Below are 22,806 nucleotides of genomic sequence, written 5' to 3' on the forward strand. Positions count from 1 at the left end.
GAGCCAGGTGGGTTTTATGGGAAGGAGATGGAGCAAGAGAATACGAGCAAAGGCTCTGGGCAAGGACTGGTGTCTGATAAGGGATGAAAGAGCTTGGAAGTGTGTTGGAATCTCGTATCCAAGAAGGTAAACTCAGATAAATCTGCGCCCGGTATCTAGCATCTCCAGGAAGGTGCACACTGTGCGTCCCACTCATAGGTAGGTACCGGGAAGCTCGACAGTGTGCTCGTCTGTCAAACATGGCCTCTCACGGGAGTCTGCTTTCATTTTGGCAGGTGGTTCAAAGCATGGTTTGCTTTCATCCCTGCAACTCCTCATGGCTTCTCTTCTTGTTTATTTCTTTTTTCTACATAACCTTTCCAAGCCATTTATACCCCGCACTATCCACTGCTCCTCTCTCATGCTTTAGAGATCAAAGTGCTACTCTTTTGGGTGGGGTTGTTTGAAAAATGAAGAATTTCTACACTATTGGCCTTTGAGAGTAGATTAGGCAACAGGAGGTAAGAAGAAATGTCAGATGGACTTCTCCTTACTTCTCTTGGCTGCCATCTTTTTGCACATAATTTCTGCTGGCTTTCAAAGGTCCTGCATTCCTTGGTTCCTCCTTGGTGTTGTCAGGTTCAAGGGGCTCCTCTGGAATTTCCATAAATCTAGACATTTAGATGGGTGTGGGGCAGACAGGAGGCAGAACATTTTCCAACGTTCCCCAATGTTGTGTTCTTTTTTTTTTAATGTTTATTTTTGACAGGGGGGCAGGGGCAGAAAGAGGGGGACAGAGGATCTGAAGCAGGTTCTGTGCTGACAGCAGCAAGCCCGATCAGGGGTTTGAACTCACAAACCACAAGGTCATAACCTGAGCTGATGTCAGATGCTTAACCGACTGAGCCGCCCATGTGGCCCGCCAATATTGTATTCTTGACCCCTCAGTGGTGAGAATACCTTTCTCAGAGGTGTGTTTGTATAGAAAATAAGTCAGTGGTATTGTTTTTCCAAAACTGTCCTCCATAGGAGTAAGTCATTAGGTTGTAAAGTTTCACACTCTATAGTGAGAGTTTGGTTGGTTTGATTTGCAAAACTTCTTAACACTGCATTTTCAGCAACATTAAATATCATGTGAAGCAGGGTTTCTGCCTCCCTGTGCCTAAATGTGTCTGGCCCACCCTGTCTAGGGTAGCTCCCTGCACTCCCCTGTGTATGAGTCCTGTATAACACTTATGATAATTTATGACTTTCTGTATGTGTTTGCTTACTAGTTATTGACTGTCTCATGCCAACCCCCTTCCCAAACACACACACACACACACACACACACACACACACACACACACACACGGTGGACTGTGAATCTAATGAGGACCCGTAATCAGGTTTGTTTTGCTCACATATGTTAGTTCCTAGATCTGTGCCTGGTATGTTATAATTTTGCTCAGTGAATATTTGGGAATGGATGAAGTCAAGAAATATTTTCTTAGTTGGGGCGCCTGGGTGGCTCAGTCGGCTGAGCTTCTCACTTCGGCTCAGGTCACGATCTCAGGGTCTGTGAGTTCGGGCTCTGCGTCAGGCTCTGTGCTGACAGCTCAGAGCCTGGAGCCTGCTTCAGATTCTGTGTGTGTGTCTCTCTCTGCCCCTCCTCCGCTCATGCTCTGTCTCTCTGTCAAAAATAAATAAACATTAAAAAAAAAAAAAAAGAGGGGCGCCTGGGTGGCTTGGTCGGTTAAGCGTCCGGCTTCCGCTCAGGTCATGATCTCGTGGCCCATGAGTTCAAGCCCCGCGCCGGGCTCTGTGCTGACGGCTCGGAGCCTGGAGCCTGTTTCAGATTCTGTGTCTCCCTCTCTCTCTGCTCCTCCCCTGTTCATGTTCTGTCTCTGTCTCAAAAATAAATAAACGTTAAAAAAAAAATGGTTTTTTAAAATAAAAAAAAAAGAAATATTTTCTTAGAAAAGCTGTTTGGTTTAAAGAACCTAACTTATCAAAAATAATCCCTATGGAGAAAGGTGATATTTAAGTGTAGTTCCCTTTTTGTGCAGGTCTGTTTAAGTGTGGTGTTTTGTGTTTGTCAGAAAATAGTGTTTGCCCAGGGAGCTGGGATCACTGTGATCCATATAGGACTCATAAGGAATAGAATAAAGCTTGTCCCTTCCTTTTCTCTCATTTTCCCTTCCATCTATACATCTTTGTTTCTTCCTGTATTTACTAAATGCTAATCAAATATATACCAATCATGGTAGGGGAGGGATGATACTATACCTGCCTCACAGGATTGGTGTGAGGATAAAATGAGATAATTGTATTTACCGGCTTCTGGCAAAGTACCTGACATATTAAGAGCCTGATAAATGTTAGCCATTAACAGTATCAGAAGTATTGATGGAGCAACTATTATGTACTTTCTGTCTCGGAGTCTCCAGGATCAGGACAAAGAATAGCATCTGTACCACCAGGGGGCTTGTGATGGTTTATGTCCTCCATTTTCTTTGCTTAGTATTTATTTTACGAGCCGAGGATTACATGGTAGCCCCCTGGTTTACAGGTGGGGAAGGTCAGCTAGCCAGAATAACAGTGAGGATATGAACAAAATATCAAAATTTTAAATACCACCAGGATCAGTATTACAAGGTTTTTCCTTTTGCCCCAGGCTCCTTCTGTGGCTTGGCACAGCACCGTTGTGGATCCTGTCTTTTTAAAAGAAATTTGATTTTTTGTTCATCAAGGACTGTTTTGCCCTAAATTTGATTTTCTAAAAAAATGCTGCACTAAATGGGTGACTGGCTTAGAGGAGCGTGCGACTCTTGATCTCGGGGTCATGAGTTTGAGACCTATATTGGATGTAGAGATGACTTAAACAAACAAACTTAAAAAAAATATTGCACTAAAATATTATTTATCTTGGTTTCTGAGTAAACTTGCTTTGTGCCCAAAGCAAGTACCTCCCTTGCCTCGCCTTAGTCCCAGGCTTGTGTGTTGGTCAACTTTCTCAACTCTTATGTTGAAGTTAAAGGCTGTCAAATTTATGTACTTAGTACCTACTGTCAACGCCCAGTCCAGTCCACTGTCACGACTTCTGAAATAGTCTCCTCTTTTGTCCTCAGCATGCCCCCCCGCATCATCTTTATACATAGAGTCACAAGGATCCTTGAAAACCTACCTCACCCCCTGCTTGCAACCTTCCATAGCTTTTCATTTCCAAGTAAAATCTGAATCCTTCCCGTGGCCTGCGAGACCCTGTATGGTCTGGCCTGACCTCCCACCACTCCTTCCCTTTGCCCACTATGCTCTAGCCAGTCCTCCAGTCCTGTCTGCCCTTGGATCCTTGAGTCCAGGGTGGTCCCTTGTACCTGCCTGCCTTCATGCAGATTGTTTGCTTTCTGGCCCTTTCTCCTGGCTGGCTCCTGCTAACTCTTCAGATGACATCCAAAACCACCTCCTCAAGGGTCTTCCCTGACCTCCCCAGCTAAGTTCTGTTCCCCCCAGCCTCCATTATTCTCTTTTGTACGTCCTCTTCTTTTCTTCCCAATGCTTCCCGCCATTTGTAATTAAGTATATATCTACCCAGGCATTGCTGGCCTGTCTGATGCCTTCTCCCACCAGTAGACAGAAAGCTCCTGGAAGGCAGAAGCCATGCTTATTCACCATCTTTTCCACAGCCCCTCAACAGTGCCTGGCACAGAGCAGTTGCTCGATTATTTGTTGAATAAAAGGGAATGAGTGAATAAACCAATCTTCAGTTTCCAAAATCTTGACCTGAGGACTCTGCCGCACGCGAAGGGACTGTTGTCATGAACTTTGCTCTTCTAGAGCAAGTGTTTTTCCCCTAGATTATTTTTATTGGAAAAAGTGAAGCAAATATAGAGATAATTATTGATTGCCACTCATCAGGTCTCTGCTACCTATCACCAACATCCTCCTGGGAACCTGCTGCAGGATTCCTGGGAACCACAGGAAATAAGTCCGTTAACCACTTGAAATGCTTTTATAAAAATAGACCGGAATTGACCTTCTTCCTGTGGAAGGGCCTCTTTCCTCTGGGCAAACATTGCAAAGAAATGTTATCTGCTCTTAGAAACCTCCCACATCAGTCATCCTCCCAGCAGGATTTATCTGGACTTGGAATCCTGTTCTGAAATCGTCTCCCTACTGCCTGGGTCATTACCTGAGCAAATTGCTCGTTTGTTATGTCCCTGCTCTTGTTTTTATATTAAAATGACAAGATTGAAGTCGAGGCCTGGGGGAACTATGGGGATATCCCAGTGCACACTGATATCCTGGAGGCCTTTCACCCTCACAGAGGTTAGCACCACTTTCCTTGGACTTCAGTACAGGTGTGCTAGCCTCAGCATTTTGATCGTTATCCCCTTACCACATCCCTTATTTTTGAATTTGATTTAAATTACTGACATGTGGTTTTCCTTAAATTTTAATTTCCTTATTTAAAGGAAGCTTTATCCCTCCGGTGTAACTGCAGAAGCATCCCATACACAGAAGGCAGTCCTCAAGATAAATACAGTGGAAGGCCGGCTGTGGTTGACTTCTGCTCAGATGCTGTCTCCTGCCCACCCACCTCTTTGGCTTACAAAGAGAGAAAAGCAATTGAAAACCTAATTGCAAGAAACCAAAGCTGTCTCCTTGACTACAATCAAAATGACTGAAGGAAACTTCAAAGAGGGTTCCCTTTCTCTCTGCAGTGTTATGGAAAGATATCTTCATATCACTCAGAACTTCTGTATCAACAGGGGCACATGCCCCTACTTTGGGAAACGAAGGGTTAATAGGGTGTGTTACTTTACTGTTCTAGCAATTCAGCAAATAAGCAGAGGATGTCAGTCCCCTTAGAAGCTCTCAAATATAAAAGAGGGAGAGAAAAAAACATAATACAGATAAACATCAATAAAAATTTTTTAAGATTGTTCCTGATCCTACCAGGTGAAGAGAACTTCTGTGAACATGTCAATTCATAGAGTTATACACCTTTTACAGAGCAGCTTATTTATAGGAATATTTGAGATTTTCTGAAACAAAAAGACAGCTTTCTGCTTTGTTAGGTTTCTACGTTGTTTGCCTGATTTGTATTTTGTTGCTAACTTTATTTCTAATTTTTCTTATTTCTGCTTACTTTTAGTTTACCTTGCCCTTTTATTTATTTATTTTCATGCAGAATCTTGGGTCATTAGTATTACTTAGACCTTCAAAAATTTTTTTTAATATGAGCAGTTAAAGGAGAAAGTTTCCCTCTGATAATTGTTTTAGTTCCCTTCCCAAATTTCCATTACCAGTACTTTATATATTGTTAAGTTTAAACTACTCTATAATTTCTCCTTTGATTTTTTTTTTTTTTTTGGTGGGTTCTTTCAAAGTGTGTTGTTTAATTGAAAATATTTGCAGTTTTTCAGGGCACCTGGGTGGCTCAGTGGGTTAAGCATCTCTTGATTTCAGCTCAGGGCATGATCTCACAGTTCATGAGTTCGAGTCCTGTATCAGGCTCCGTGCACTGACACTGCAGAGCCTGGTTGCAGAGCCTCTCTCTCTCCTTCTGTCTGTCCCTGCCCCGCTTGTGCTCGTGCTCTCTCGCTCTCTCTCTCTCTCTCTCTCTCTCTCTCCGTCTCTCCAAATAAATAAGTTAAAAAAATATATTTGCAGTTTTCCTAGATATGTTATGGTTATTGATATCTAAGTGAATTACATTGTGATCAGATAACTTATTCCATATGATTTCAATTCTATTAAATTGATTCAGGCATGGTTTGAAGAATCACATGATTCCTCTTTGTAAAATTTGTATACATAGATTGTTTTATAATCTGCTTATTTATAACCAGGCTGTACTAAATACATTAGGATTTTTTTCCTCATCAATAAACGTAAATCTACATCTCCATTTTTTTTCTAAATTTTTAAATATTTATTTTTGAGACAGAGGCAGAGTGCAAGTGGTGGAGGGGCAGAGAGGGAGACACAGAATCTGAAACAGGCTCCGGGCTCTGAGCTGTCAGCACAGAGCCTGACGCAGGGCTCGAACCCACGAACTGTGAGATCGTGACCTGAGCTGAAGTCGGACACTTAACTGAGCCACCCCGGCACCCCTACACCTCCATTTGTAATGGCTACATAGGATTATAGGATTCCATTATGTAGACATGAAAACTCTAATCCTCTCTCGTTTGTCACCATTATAAACAAAGTCGCTGTTACTTCCCTGGGGAGGATTTGTGGAAGTGGAATTACTGGGGAAAGCACATGCATTTTGTTAAGGTTTTTACTCAAAATATTCAGAAAGTTTCTACCTGCTACAGGCTTAAGTTCCGTTTTCACCCCTTGACTTACATGTACATCCTTTCTGATTTAGATGTGTGATCTTTGAAGCAGAGGAGAAATTGATTTGAAAGTTTCAGACCTGCTGACTTTGGTTTCAAAGTCGCCTCATAAAATGGGAGCCTTGCTGCCTTTGCCTAAAGTTGCTCTGAGGATGCACATTACCCTTCATAGGATTTCACTGCAGGCGTTTCTGGACACGCGACTCAGCCCCAGGATTGCTTTTCCAGCGTGGGCTTGGGCACTTGCCAGAGTCCAGTGGGCCTAGACTAAGGGGGAACAGAATGCCCCGAGGCAGCACTGGAGCTGTCTTCTGACTGACACTTGGGCCACTTTACTCCCTTGCTGCACCACCCTTACTCTCAGCTCCAACAAACCAGCCCTGACCTCTGTCCAAAGCTCACCTCCTCTACAAATCCCCAGGCATCGATGACTCCATTTAATCCAGCAACTCCCAGACCTCTGGTAAAATCACCTGTACGTGCTTTATGTCCGTCCCTTTAATCCACTGTAGATTTGTAAATTCACAGTAAGTTCTTGCAAGGGCGACCTCGTCTCCCACTTATTAAATGTGGGGCCTGGCACGGAGCACAGTGTATTGAAGGCAGTCAGTAAACATTTACTGAAATAAGAACCCGGTTTGTCTCCCAGGCGGAGGTGAGGCTTGGCACAGCCAAATACAAATGGCAGACAACTGAGAACTCTTGCTCACGTAAGCACGCCAAATGGTGTCTGTCCTCGTGTTTAAAAGAAGAGACAGCCAAGATACTAGTTAAGAGCTCGCTGTGATTCAGACCAATGGATATGATCTCTGACTCATCCCTTTATAGATGTGTGACTACAGGCGAGTTGCTAATGCTCTCTGAATCTGTTTCCTCGCGTGAACAGTACCTGCTCATAGTGTTGTAAAGATCAAATTCGATAGAAGCACGTGAAGTGAAATGTGCACAGTATCTAGCGTGTGACAAGCTCTCCATGAACGGTATTATTAATGTCTTTGATATTTTGGGTCTTCACAGAAGACCCAGCCTCCCTCCCGGGTTTGGGCTGTGGGGCTTCCTGCTTGCCTCTTCTTTTGTGAGCCATGGGGGACGCGCCATGAAAGCTGCTTGGCTTTCTCAAAAGCACCCTCACTCCACCCTTCCGCAGAGGGAGATGGTTGCCCTGGTAAGAGGACTTTGCTTTCCTTTCAGGACTCCTGAAATCCAGATAACAAAGCTTCTGTCCAGCTAATAACCAAAACAGGAGAAGACTCACCAGGGGTCCACAGGTTGATTGCTCATTGTTTCTTAAGGCTGTATATTTTGCACTAACACTTCTGATTTTCTTAGGCCGTTTCCATTCATTGGAAGCATCGGGAAGACAAGGGCTGGGCATCTTAAAGGAAACTTACACTGTAACATTAAGACCAGAGACTGCAGTCAGGGAGACCTGGGCCCTGATGTGGGTCTGCACTTATTTGCTGGGTGGCTTTAGGCAAGTAAGTCACCCACTCCCCTGGGCTTTGAGTTTTCTCATCCCTTGAATGGAGATAATAATAATACCTCATAGGGTGATCTGGAGGATTAATGAGATAATGCATGTAAAACACCTAGCAGGTACTAAGGTGTCCATGAATGTGAGTTACTGTCATCATCATGTTTGAACGCTGGCATCACCTTTCTGTTGGACCTAGTTCAAGTCCTTGCCTGTGAGGTCAGCTCAGCCCCTTAAATGAATACCATGAATAGCATATGTGCCCTACCCGCCTTCTGCCAGAAGGTGAAATCAGAAATCTTTGTCATTGTGCAGATCCTAACTATAGTTTGTGGTGTTTTACTTTGAACAAGCTTTTTAGTCCCTGACTCTGGGGACCTCGGGAGCACATGTGAGTTTTTTACTTAAGCTATACCTTATGTCACCAGGCATAGGGCATAACTCTGCCTTTGCCTCCTGAGCTTTGTTCCTGAGTGGGTCCCCCCTGCGTGGGGATCATGGGAGTGCCCCTCCTCCAGGGATTTGTACTCACTGGGCCTGAGTTGGGGCTGGCACCTGTAAGCTCAGCACGTCTCCCCAGGAGAATCTGATGCAGACCAGAGTGAGAATCCCTGGTCTGGGAAATCCTTTCTTGCTACATCAAGAGAGACATAAGGGGGTGCCTGGGTGGCTCAGTCGGTTAAACGTCTGACTTCGACTCAGGTCATGATCTCACGGTTGATGGGTAAGAGCCCCACGTCGTGCTCTCTGCATTAGGAAGGAGCAAACTTCAGTTCCTGTGTCTTCCTCTCTCTCTGCCCCTCCCCCTCTCAGGCACGTGTTTTCTCTCTCTCTCTCTCTCTCTCCCTCTCTCTCTCTCTCTCTCTCTCTCCCTCTCTCCCCCTCTCTCAAAAATAAATAAACATGGAAAAAGTTTTTTTCTAAGAGAGAGATAAGGAATTCAGCCTAGAAGGGAGAGGCCAGCTTGATGATTTTTCTCCTTTTTAGCAAAGTCACTGAAATATCTCCAAATCTACTCTCCTTGTTTTCTTTAAAAGCAGTGGCCTGAGGGACATTGCCCATTTTGATATGTTTATTTTTTTCTCTTTCTTTCCATTACTCATATTTCCTTTACTGAATTATTGTTTGTCCTTGCTGAGGGGGGGGGGGGGGGTAGGGAGAAAATAAAACAGAGGGTAAGGCAAAATGAATGAAGGCTCCAGGTCCCTGTAGCCTTGTTCTGCTGTGTGACACTGGGGCAGGTGGGCTGCCTGTCTCTGCAGCAAGAGGCACAGGCCTCCGGCAGGCACACCAGCGCACCCCGTCTTGACTCGGGTTGTCGCAAAACTCTGGGTGTCTGATCACGGGCTGATCACGGGCACGTGGTGGCAAGGCCCTTAGTTCTCCAAACCAAACCAGAAAGCAGTTCTGAAGAATAAACTTGGGCTTAATCACAGCACACAAGCCCATAATGAGATGAAATCGGGCCTCCAGGGTGAGCAAGGTTATCTTGTTTAGGACTGTAATGAGGTTCTGTTATGTTTCCGTTTCTCTCTGCCTCTTATTTTAATGGGTAAAGTTGTTCCAACAGTTCACAGATCGGGGCACTCATTTATTCACTTGATGAGTTCCACTGTGTGCCAGACATGAGGAATATAGTGGGAAACAATGCAGATGCAATGAGGACCTCCTCGAGCTCACATTCTAGTGAGGAAACCCAGCATAAAAGGGACTCCAGTGAAGTGAGTGTTGCAGTGAAGTCCAGGGTACCATGGGAGTTAGATGATAGGGACCTATGGGGCCTAAGAGACAGGAAGACTTCCTGGAAGTGGAATTTATATTCCTAGTGAGTAAGGGAAAAGAAGGTAGCAGGAAGAGCATGTGCAAAGGTCCTGAGTCCAGAAAGAGCATGTTTCACCTGGGGAGAAAAGAGTCGGTTGTGGATGAGGAGATACGGCTGTGGCTGGAGCAGCTGGCAGGATCAGCCGACGAGGAGCCTTGGAGATTTTTATCTCAAGGACTGTGGAAAACTACTGCATGATGCAGGCTGGGCTATGACATAATCAGATTAGCTTTTTTTTTTTTTTTTTTTTTTAATGCCACTTGGCTACTTAGTGGAGAAGTATGGGAGGAGAGGCAGAAGCAGGGAATAGGTGAGGTAGCCCAAGTAAGAGGCAGCGGGACCTCAGATAGGGTGATAGACGTGGGCATAAGCCAACATGTGGTGTCCATTCTTCATGGCTTCCCAGCCAGGTTATCTTAGATCACAAGCACCGTAGCTTTCTCTGAGAGAGACAGCAGCATTCAGTCCGTGCATGGCACTGAGAGGTGAGATAAACTTGGATTTTAAATTCCTCACTGCCAGATATACCAGGAAATGTATATCTCCCCATGAGATGGTGCTGCTTTGAGAATGTGGGCCTCATTGATCTTCAGTAGCCAATTTGGAAGTGAGGCACCATGGCATCTTAACAAGATGACAAATAATGTGGGGGAGCCAGAGTGCCCTCGCTGCCTGACCTGCCGGTCTGGGCATTAAGGACTATTGTCCCTGCTCTTGTCCATCCTGCTGTGACTCACCAAATGACTGGACAGATCATCTGTCTCTCACTTGCCTGTGTATGACCTCAAGAACTGCATTTCCGAGTCATGCTACTATACTTTATGAAATATACAAGATCCTGTCATCTCTGAGAGTTTAAGGGCAGATCAGACAGCCTGGAGAGGAGGGAGTGGACCAGCCAGCTCTCAAGATGCTTCCTGGTCTTATGACACCTTGGGGCTTGGTGACACCATAGAAGATGGCTGAGGTCATTCGAGGGCACTCACTCATTTACTCAGCAAATGGTTATTAAGAAACTGCTGTGTTCCTGGCCCCATTCTCAAGTGATGAACAAAGCTGGCAGTGTCTTTACCCCATAGAGCTTAAATTCCAGTAATTTCCTGAGGCACAACCAGTGACCCACACTACTTCCATGCTCTCTTGGTCTTGGTGTTGAATAAGAAGGCCCACATTCCCTGGCATCGGACCTTCCGGTGGCCTCAAACAAGAGTGAACTTCCATTTTGCATATGTGCCCAGCTCTCTCTCACCCTCGGGCCTTTCAACCACTTTTCCCTTGGCCTGGAGCTCTCTTTGCCAACATTGTCTACCACCCCCAATATGTTCCTACTTCTCCTTCAGACGTCACTTTGAATATTACTCAGATAAGCCTTCGTTTACCACCAGCCCCAGGTCCAGACCCAGCCCTGTGGGGTGGGGGGTGTCCCTTATCCTCCTCTTGTTTTTCCCCCCCGTTGCTGTTTTTTTTTTTTTTTCAACGTTTTTTATTTATTTTTGGGACAGAGCGAGACAGAGCATGAACGGGGGAGGGAGACACAGAATCGGAAACAGGCTCCAGGCTCCGAGCCATCAGCCCAGAGCCTGACGCGGGGCTCGAACTCACGGACCCCGAGATAATGACCTGGCTGAAGTCGGAAGCTTAACCGACTGCGCCACCCAGGCGCCCCTCCCCCCGTTGCTGTTTACTGAACTGTTTCTCCCTCTCGACTTTGCCCCCTTAGGGCAGAGCCCTTGTCTCTGGTGCTCAGCTTTTTATCTGTAGTGCCTTGCACAGTGCTGGTACGTAATATGTGCTTAATAAATATTTGCTGAAAAAAATGAGGAAGAGAGGGGAATGATGATCTGTGCTGTGCAGCGTATAACTTTTGCTTAAAAGACACGCACTGTGCTTAGAAACCCCTCATGAACCAAAGCCTGAGAAACTATGCTAATTAGCCACTTGCCATACTGAACCCAAGTATGAATATTTTTTTTAAGATCTTTTTTTAAAGTAATTTGAACACCCAATGTGGGGCTTGAACTCATAACCCTGAGATCAAAATTTGTACACTCTAGCGACCGAGCCAGCCAGGCATCCCCAAGTAAGAGTGTTTTTGATTGGTTATATCCATATGACATTAATCCTACATATTTTCTAAAACCGCTGATCTCTCCCTACTATAACTAACAGATCAAGAGAGATGAAAAAACCAGGGAAGAGAAGAGTTAAATTGATCTGTTATTATTCATTAATTCAGTCAACAAATATTTATAAATCAGGCACTAAGGACAAGGAGGCAACAGAAAGTCCTCGCTTTCGTTGTCTTTTTTTATTCCTGTAGGGGGAGATACTGCAGTTTTAAAAAGTGTCCAGCTGACTAAGAAAATCTGAAGCAGTGACAATTCCTGTTTTCCTCTGTTGAAATCAAATATCAGCAGAAGGGGGAAGTGCACTGGTAGGGGGAGAGTGGTCCGGGTGTCTCTGAGGAGGTGACCTTAGCTGTGACCTTTGAAGATGAGCAGGAGTTCAGCGGGTGGGGTCAGGGATGTGTGCAGGGCCACATGCATCCGCGTCCATTTCACCAGCGGGAGGAGACTGAGTGATCCCAGTGAGCAAGGAGCTGGCACATTTCAGGGAAGAAAAGTCAAGATGCTAAACTTTCTTCCAGGTGTTAGTCCAGAAGAGGCAAAGGACTCAAAAACAATTCACCAATGGGGGGAGAGGAGGTGCGCAGGACTTAATATAATCTTTTCAAAGGACACATGCTTCTCTGAGGGCCAGTGCTGCCTCTCTCCTGAACCTACCCTGATCATCCCAAGCTCGACTTCATCGTTTCCTCCTGCAGCCTGCTGGCTAGAGCTGTTTGTGGTGGTCGCTATGTTCTACCCAGCACTTAGAGCTATTTGCATCTGTTGTTGGCCTCCCTAAGGCCTTTTCAGCTTCAGGAGGACAGGCATCAGATCTTATTCATTCCCTTCCCCCATGGATACATGCTTGCCTCGCACTTATGGACGCTCAGTGAATGTCTGCTGACATTTATTAAATCAAATACCTAAGATTTCTGGCTAATACTTTGAAAACATACCTATTTTTAAAAAGTCTTGATTTGGGTCACAGGAATGGTAATTTGGAGCATAAAACTCTTTTTTTTCCCCCTAATGTTTATTTTTGAGACAGACAGAGTGCGTGCAAGTGGGGCAGAGAGAGGGGGACAGAGGATCTGAAGCAAGCTCTGTGCTGACAGCAGAGAGAGCCTGACATGGGACTTGAACCCATGAATTGTGAGATTATGACCTGAGCCAAAATCGGACACTCAACCAAATGAGCCATCCAGGTGCCCCTGGAGTATAGAACTTTTGAGGGAGACCCACAGTTGGATGGTTCTAGTGGAGAACATTGAATGCCTTGAGGCTTTCCAGTGGAGGGGGCAGGATAAGAAAAGAAAGTTGTGGGGGGCACAGAAAGAAGCAGGGCAGAGAGGACTCAATGGCTATTTTGGCTGTTTTGTTCTTGTTGGTGATTAAAAACCATTGAAAACCATTTTCTACGCTCCCTCCAGCCCTGTGCCACAGATGTCCGTGTGTGCCCGAAGATTGCTGCTGCCTGGGTTTGCTGGTTGATTTAAGTGTTGGTTGGGGTTTGTTGTTTCCTTGGTCATTTCTTCCTTTGAGTTTATTTTGCATATATACAGAATGTTTTGTCCTGATCAGAATGTTTTGTCCTAGATATATGCAGCTAGAATGTATCTTTAATTATCACTTAATTAGTATTTTTAAAGTTGAATTAGTGTTCAAACTGGAATTTATATCAAATGGAAGTTTGGTATTGGAAATATAAAATCAGTACCAAATGCCACAGAAGGGAATTGTAAAAGTAAGTATGATCAAAATATAGCATGTTAGGAAATTTAAAAAAATAGGAAATACATAACTATAAAGCCTAATTTGTATGTGCTGTCTTATCAAGTGCTTCCTAGATTTTATCCATGATTTCATATAGCAGCACTTCGACACAAATACTGTTATTCTCATTTTAGTAGATGAAAGCACTGAGCTCTTGAGAAATTAAGAAATTAAGTAGCTCCCAGAGTTAGGAGGTCTTCCCATCTGAATTATTATTTTGGTTTTCGTTTTTGTTTGCAAATGGAATACGGAAAGAGGACTGCGTGAATTTCATGGAGCTAAAAAGTAGAATAGATGGTGAGGCCAGAGTTTATTAGCCTTTAAGACATAAATTTATGTGTTAACTGTTTGCTTTTGGAAGTAATCTAATGAAGCATGGAATCCCAAAGCAGACATGCGAGGATAGAAAGGAGCTGTGTGCCGGGAGGAGTGAAGGAAAGCGCCCACTGTTAGCAGAGGAGTCGCTAACCCTTGGCTCCTTGGGTTGCTTGGCAATGATAGCGCCTGAGTTGAGGATGAAGAATGGCCCAGAAAGGAAAGGGTTACATGGAGACAGGGAAGGAAACAGAGGACACGAGTGCTTTGCTTCTCGCTTGGCTGTAGCTTATTAACTAAACCCAAATTCATTTTCCTTGTCCCCTCGGACTAAGGTTAAAATCCTGATGGAGGCCGGAGGGGATGGTCCTGTGGGACGTTTTCAGGGTCAGGAAACTCACATGCAAGCTACTTTGTTTACATCAGCAAATCCAGCTGCATCGTGCAAGCGCTTGACCGGCCACTGACTCTCAACTCAAAACAGATGTCTGGGCTGCATAGAGGAAACACACAGGGCTCCTGACCTGGTAGGACTTTGTCTTGATGAGTTGGGAAAGGACAAGAGGTGGATGGCACCAGGTGCCAAGAGTTGACAAGAGCAGCGACCTGGTAGACCTGGCTGTGTGCTGGCTCGAGCGTATGGGCTCCCAGAGGAGATGCTCAGAGAGGACTGGAAAGGCCAAGCTGCTTTCCTGCCTGAGAAAGCCAACTTTCTGTGTATGTTGGACTGTGGGGTTCTGAACTGCCTTTGGCGGGTGTGGAAGGAGTTGAGGCCCCCCAGGCTAGAGCAAGTGGAATCAGAACCAGGATTCTACTTGGAGCTCAGTCCTAGAAATGGGCCTTCTAATTTCTACCTACGTAACATTCATTTTTTTTTTTAATTTTTTTTTTCAACGTTTATTTATTTTTGGGACAGAGAGAGACAGAGCATGAACGGGGGAGGGGCAGAGAGAGAGGGAGACACAGAATCGGAAACAGGCTCCAGGCTCTGAGCCATCAGCCCAGAGCCTGACGCGGGGCTCCAACTCCCGGACCGCGAGATCGTGACCTGGCTGAAGTGGGACGCTTAACCGACTGCGCCACCCAGGTGCCCCAGGTAACATTCATTTTTGAATGTTACCTATATGGTAGATGGTGAAATAAGTCTCTCCTAATAAATTAAGTGGTTATATAATAAATGATCAGGTTAATCATTATGGTAGACTTATTTCAGGTAATGTTTACCAGTTAGAAATATTAGTAAATGATAAAAAACCAAGTCGTCCTTAAAGAACCAGGCACTTTGGGGTACCTGGGTGGCCCAGTTGGTTAAGCATCCAACTCTTGATTTCAGCTCAGGTCATGCTCAAACCGGTCTGGGGGTTTGAGCCCTGCATCGGGCTCAAAGCTGACAGTGCAGAGCCTGCTTGGGATTCTCTCTCTCACCCTCTCTCTGTCCCTCCCCTGCTCATGTTCTCTCTCTCTCAAAATAAATAAACTTAAAAAAAAATAAACAGGCACTTTCACATACACTGTATCCAGTGCCTCCCAGCAAACCCCATGTTATCTTATTTGAACAAATTAGTTGCATTCCATACCATGCTCTACTCTGTGAACTGATTTTCACTTAATAGATTTGCAAAATTGAATACTGTGATACAATTCTTCCTTGAGAAAAAGGATGAAATCAAGACAATAACAATTATTTCAGCGATGAAGAATGATTTTAAAAGACAGTACTACATATATATGCATTGGAAAGTGAGAGTACAAATTGCACAAACACACACACACACCACAACACAACACAAATATGTGCACACACCCCCAAATGCGACAACAGCCATCATTGACAGGTAAGGTTACAGATGATTTTTTTTTCTTCTTTATATTTTCCACATTTCCCTAACTTTTTATAAGTAGCATGTATTATTTGTGTAAATGGAGAAATTTCTATTTTGGAAATCCACTAAAAATGCTACATATACCTCTTGCTGTAGTCTAGGGGTCCATACCTTGAGTTATTGCTGCAAGTTCCTCACTTGATGCACCTTATAGGAAAATAGACCTTTTTCCTTTGAGATAAAATTTGAAAATTTCTCAGTAGGGAGCAATTGCTTAACCTAAGATTCAAAATGGCACCCAGGGGACAGGTGTAGCTAAGGGACTAGGCTTACAATACCTTATGACATATTGAGCATAGAAAAAAAATAATTTCTCCTTCTAGAAACATGACCATTTTTCTGCATCTGACCTTTCTGTCTTTGTGGCCCCTGTTAGGAGACTCTAGTTACAGGAAAGCAGATCTACATTTGCACCCCAGCTCCACAGTCTGCTAACCATGGGACCTTGGCCAAGTCACGTATCATCTTTGTGCCTCTGTCTATAAACGAATAGGCTTATTTTGAGGATTAAATGAGTTAATGCAAGTAAGCTCATGTTAACAGTAAATGTTGGCTATTACCATTATCTCCTTGGCTTGTCCCAGGCATCTTTTCCAACTATTATATGGAGAACATTTTTCTGATTTAGCTGGTTTTTATAATTTCAAGGCATCCTTTGAGAACCAGGGCCTTCCAGAATGACCCCAGGAACCCTCAGAAAAGGGGAAGGCTTAAAATGTAGTTCTTCCTTACCTGCTGGCACAGGGCTTGTTTCCCCACAGAAGCTTCACCGTCTGCTGAGCAGGAAACTTCACTCACTAAGGAAGCCCCTGGGAGCCTGGCTGCCTGGCCCCATTGCCTGCTTCCCTTAATAAGCCAGCACTCTCTTTAAACTGTTCCTTTTGGTGTCTCTGACTCAGACTATCTTAGATCATTCTGAGACAGGCTTCTCCTCCTTCCCTACTTCTACCTGCTGTCCTGGACATTTGTCATGCCTTTGACTGCTCAGTATCTATAGCCACATCCCCAATTTGAGGGATTACCACACACACACACACACACACACACACACACACACACAGCGTCTTGGTCTGGCCTGTCCCTTCCTGTGATATTGGACCACCATGCCTTCCCAGTGATTCTTTGGGCAACTCCACGTTCTCTGAATTCTCTTCCTGTTTATTCACAGTCAAAATCGATTTTGGTTGCTTACAATTAGGAAGCCTAGCCAGCTCCTACTTTGGCATAAATCCTTCAGCTGTTAGTGCCCCAAACTCTCTGAGCTTCTCATGCTATGGCATTTCTTACACCCAACTGGTTATGACATATTATTATAAGTGTCTGCCTGTCTTCCCCAGATTGTTAGCTCCCTGAGGACGAGGACTAAAGCCATCTAGATCCCTGCAGTATCTCTATCATGGAACAGAGTACCTAGTCCGTAGTAGGACCTCAGCAAATGCCACATGAATGAGCAAGCACCAAAACCATACCACATAGGTGGGGACCAGAATAACTACAGTAGTTCCACTTGAAGAATCAGTTAACTTGCCAGCTTTCTGATAACCTGGCACCATTCCCAGTCTCATTCTAGGGGAAGCCAGATTTCCTTTAGGCTTTGGCAAGGAAGAGCATATTCCAGCAGCATCTTGAGTGGGAGGGTGCGAAGTTGGCCGCGTCTTAAAGTGGGTGAGTAATCCCCCAGGCAGCACTTAGCTTTAAACTCTGGCTTATAACGTGGTCATCTCCTGAAGCTCCCAGCTTAAAATGGAAAGTGGCATTACTCATGGTGAAGAGCAGACAATAAGAAAACATTTAGGTGGGGCCCGACACAATGGAGTGAGTATTCCCTGATGATGGATGAGAGCATCTCTGCCCTCAGCACCCTCAGCCCCAGCAGACCGCTCAGTCATAGCGGGGCTTTTGAATTACACCTCCAACTTAGCTCACCACTCAGTACTTTGTTCTTTGGGGTGTTGGGAGACACTGTGTTTCTCAGCCTACAGGAGGCTTGGTGGGAGGAAATGCCCCTAAATCCGTATCAGCAGGTGATATAAAGCGGTGGTTACCAACATAGGCTTCAGCATTCACCAGACCTGGGTCCGAATCCCAGCTCATCTACTCTAGCTCCGTGACCCTGAGTAAGTTATTTAACCTCTCTGATCCTCAAGTTCCTCACCTATAAAATGGGTTAGATCATAGTACCTACTACAAGGTCATGGGAAAAGTAAATCAGACCATCTGTATAAAGTTTTTTATCACAATGCCTGGCATATAATCCGCACTCAGTAGATGATCACTGCCAGTACCAATAATGTTCTTTTACCCTTTCCCTCCACCCGCCTCCATTACTTCTCCATCCTTTCTGGTTTTTTCTCTGTTAATCTCACTCAGCCTCCATGCCCTTCTTCCAGGAGTGGACCCTTACCTCTGGCACCCTCTGAGCTCAGGCCACACCGCAGCCTCCCTTTCATGGTCACTACACTCCATTACTGTCTTGTTTTTCCCTCACTTTCTTGGTGTCTGTCAGGTTGTATACTGAGAGCCCACTACCCAATATCTCAGCCGTTACTGTCTCTTCCCCAGTTCAGAATCCATGACCTGGCATGCCATGAGGCAGAATGCACTATAATAAATCAATCTGATTATAACGAAGCCTCATGGACAGATTGGGCAAGAGGTTGTAAACTAATCCGGGCTCAACACCAGTTTCCAGTGCCCTAGCATAATAGACACGCACCCACGAAAAGCAAAGTGGACTACAGGCCAGTTTTACCAACTTAGGCTTTGGGCAGCATTGGTGATAATTATGAAGGTAGTTTTTTTGTTTTTTTTTTTCTTGGAAAAGAACATACCACCAGCTTTTCCAATAATAGGCCTCTTCAGTGAGTTCATAAATTAGATTCAGATTTTTTTTTAAAGGATCTACTCTTGGCCTAAAGCATGCATTACTATTTAGAGATAAATGATGGCATAATGTGTCAAGACTTTTAGCACTGTACCAGGTGGTTCTATAACCAATGATGCAGAGACTCCACAATCATCAGTTCCTCCAGGGTTAAGAAAACTGTCACCTTTGATCACTGATGACTAGATTAACTTCAGGCGATCCTCTCAGGACATGTCTTAATCATTCTTTTATTCGACACATTTAATGGGTAGCCTTCTGTGTGCTGAGCACATTTCTGGATAACATGGAGGATATGGTAAAGAATAGGAGGCAAGCCTTGCCTTCCAGGAACTTACCGCCCAGCAGGCGAGGTAAACACACACAAGTAACTCATGGGGGGAGAAATGTGACAGATGTCACAAATAAGGCATCAGGTTTTATGGGAGTTCCCAGGAGGCACAGATTACTGATGACAGCGATATCAGGGAGCAGTGGTTAGTTGGGACGGTATGTATGTGGGACTAGGGTCTCAAAAGGCCAAGATTGAAGGCACACAGGACGGAGGGTACAGCATACAGCATGGACAAGGAACAGAGTTAAGAAAATGAGGTGAGAAGCGGAGCGAGAACCCTTTGAGTTAGGGGTGGCTCATCTATAATGGGTTCTTGGGGGCAGGGAGTAAGGCAAGAAAGACAGTGTAGCCAGATCTCATATCTCACTTCCTGGGCAGTATCTCCACTCGCATGTCCAATAATTATCTTAAACTTAGGATGACCCAGAAAGAGGAGTTAATTTCCCCTACGTCGTCCCTCAGCCTTTCTTTTTCAAGTATTTCAGATCTAAATAAACGTCCCCAGTGTCTCAGCCAAAAAATAGAGAAGCCTTTTCTGTATCTCCTTCCCCAAGCTCTATGATTTCTTGCTCCAAGCTCTATCCTCCATCTGACTTCTTCTATCTTCTCCGTTACTACCACTGTGTTCCAAGCCATCGTTTCTCACCTGCCTCCTGTTTTAACCCTTGGCTTCCTACAGCAGCTTGCTTACGTGAGATTTTACCACCTTGCTTGGGTAAAACCCTCCAGCGTCTTCCAAAACACAGTGCCCCACAGGCTCGTGATCAGGACTTACCCCCTGTCACCACTCCCTCCTTGTTCTTTGAGCCCCACCTACACCACCAGCTATCCTCTCTTCCTTGAGCTCACCAAGTGGATCTTCCACAGCAGATTTGCATTTTCTGTTTCCTCCCCAGAATGCTGTTCCCTCAGCCTGAAATGCTTCTCTTTCCTTACGCCTTTACGCGTCAGCTTGCTCACGGTTCACAGCTCAGCTCAGATGTCACCTTGGCACAAGGGCCTCCTCTGCTGACCCTCCTAAAGCAAACAGCCCCTTCTCAGTTTTTCTCTACTCAGGACTCCAGCTTTTTCTTTTATAGCGCTTATCTGAAATGCTCTCTAATACCGATGTTTGTTTTTCCGTTTTATCACCACCACTCCTACGAACATGTAAGCTCCATGGGGGCTTTGTCTTAGCACTGTCCCTTCAGTCCTTAGCACAATCCTAGCCTGCAAAGGTACTTAATAGTTATTCATGGAATGCAGGTGGTCTGGGCCACACACCCAGAAATTCTGATTCCTTTGTCTGGGCTGGGGCCAGGCAAAAGAAGAGTTAATTAATTTGAATCTTTTAACCGCAGGCATATTTTTTAACCATGTTATACCTAGCATGATCCCCAGGTAGTTCTAAGTTTAAGACAGAGTTGAGACCTTGGTCTTGAGAATGGAAATCTCGCTAGTATCTTACTATTCATGGTGGGGTCCTTGGACCAGCAGCACAGGCTTCACACCGTTACTTGTTAAAGATGCAGCATCTCAGGCCCCACCCCAGACTTAGAGAACCAGAATCTGCAGTTTAATGAGATACCCCAGGTGACTTGTATGCATATTAAATATAAGAAGCACTGACCTAGCAGAAATACAGAATTCCCGAGGATTAAGTGCTTTGAATTTGGCAGGGTAAGGTTGTTATATCTGTAGGACATTGAGGTGGGCTTGTCGCTAAGACCATTGGGAAGGTGTTCTGAAGCCCCAGAATGAGAATTTAAGAGGAAGTGGGTATCTTCACCGAAATGCTCTTTGAGGGTTGGCGTGTAGGGGCTTGGTGAGGTCATCCGGGGAGAGAAGAACAAGAGACCAGAGAAGACAGAGTTGATGGGCCACGGGAGAGCCCCAGGATGGCACGAGAGGAGGGGAGCTGAGGTGTGGAAGTGAGAAAAGAAAGAGACCGATGAGGAATGCTTCTAAATTAAGTCAGGACAAGGGACAAGGTCAAGAAAGGGGCAACCCAACGTATCAGCTGTGCAGAAACATCAGGGGACATAGTCCAAGAAATAACCATGAGTTCTGTCTCCAGAGATGGGTGGATGGGGGAGCCACGAGAGGGGAGGAGCGGCTTGCACCAGTGTGAGGAGCTGGAAGCAGTGAGCCCACACCACCCTCCCGGCAACAACTGTGGTCCCACCAAAAGAAAATTCATGTCTCGAGGGAGTAGGAAGGGAAAGAAGCTTTTCTTGAATGAGAATGAGAGACCTGAGAATGTTTGTCAAGAAGAAGAAACCTGCAGGCAAAGGGACCGAATTGACTGCAGATCCAAAGAGAATTTAATTGATAAGGCCAGGCGTGCAGCGCGTAGGAGACAATTGGAGACAATCAGATGAAGAAGTGTAGACTACACTCCTGTGCGTGTTAACACGGAGACCGACCTAGGCGGGTGCCAGGGAAAATAATAGGCTGCCTTCGGCGAAAGAAGCTGGGTGAGCATGGAAAGGCAGGGGCAGCTTTCTTTTCAATTGAAGAAGTAAGAAATGAGAAGTAAAACTAGGGAGAAAACACCTGTGTCCACTCTAGCCAGACTTCACAAATGTTAACATTTTCTCAAATTTATGTCAGATATTTTCTGTGTATGAGATAAGACATTAGAGAGAAAGGTGAAGTTCCCTCTCTTTCCTTTTTGCATAATATTTCTCTCTTCCTGTGAGGCAGCTACTATTATGAGCTTAGGGTGTGTGTAATGCCCACAAACAGTGTGCTGCCTACTTCTGCAGTTGGCTTTTCTTCACTCAACAGGATATCTGAGATCTATCCACTTGGACACACCCATGCAGATACATCAACAGATGTTATAGGAGTAAATTCTATAAGTAAGCTCTGATCTTACAAATGGCCTCCACTGTAAGTGCATATATTCTGTAGGGACAGACATTTATGCTAGTTTTTCACTGCTGCTGCGAACACCCTTGCACATGAAGGGTGTATTTTTTACTGTCGTTTCTTTTGAACTTTCTGAATTTCTTACCATGTGTATTTTGAACAGGTGTTTGAAATAAGAAAAATTCATTTTCCTTAAAAACCTGCAGATTAGTGTTTCTCAAAGTATGATCCAAGGGATGCCAAAATTAGAATTACATGGGACATTTGTTATAAATGCAGATCCCTGGGCCCGGCCTCAGATCTACTGGTTCTACACTATAATAATTCTCCCCAGGAGATTCTCAGGCATTCTCCAGTTTGGGAAGTTTCAGAGAGACAGACGGTTCCTCTGAGAGGGGATGGGGGTGAAGAGAAGTATGCAAGGAAAAGAATGGAGAATAACACTGATTGACAGCTCCTTTGTGCCAGGCACTGTGCTAGGAAATGATATTTGGAGTGGCAGGGAAGGGGAAATCCATGGGGATTTATCAAGATAATACATGTAGGAAGTTCAGAAGTTCAGCAAAGGTGACCATGGCAGTTAAAAATAGGCTTTGGAGGGGTGTCTGGGTGGCTCAGTCGGTTAAGCATCTGACTTCAGCTCGGGTCATGATCTCACAGTTCTTGGGTTCGAGCCTCACGTTGAGCTCTGTGCTGACAGCTCAGAGCCTGGAGCCTGCTTCAGATTCTGTGTCTCCCTCTCTCTCTGCCCCTCCCCTGCTCATACTCTGTCTCTCTCTCTCTCAAAAATAAATAAACATTGGGGCGCCTGGGTGGCTCAGTTCATTAAGCATCCGACTTCGGCTCAGGTCATGATCTAATGGTTCGTGGGTTCAAGCCCGGCATTGGGCTCTGTGCTGACAGCTCAGAGCCTGGAGCCTGCTTCGGATTCTGTGTCTCCCTCTCTCTCTGCCCCTTCCCTGCTCACCCTCTGTCTTTTTCTGTCTCTCAAAAATAAATAAACATTTAAAAAAATTGTTTTTAAGTAAGTAAACATAAAAAATTTTTTTTTA

The 22,806-nt window shown here is 44.9% G+C and overlaps 1 protein-coding gene across 4 annotated transcripts in view; it reads right to left on the reverse strand.

The window, feature by feature from the left end:
• FGF1 (fibroblast growth factor 1) overlaps window positions 1-22,806 on the reverse strand; it is a 104,551-nt gene that overhangs the window by 36,333 nt on the left and 45,412 nt on the right. The gene's annotated exons all lie outside the window — the stretch shown is intronic.

Source organism: Prionailurus viverrinus, chromosome A1 (genome assembly GCF_022837055.1).
Source record: "Prionailurus viverrinus isolate Anna chromosome A1, UM_Priviv_1.0, whole genome shotgun sequence".
NCBI lineage: Eukaryota > Metazoa > Chordata > Mammalia > Carnivora > Felidae > Prionailurus > Prionailurus viverrinus.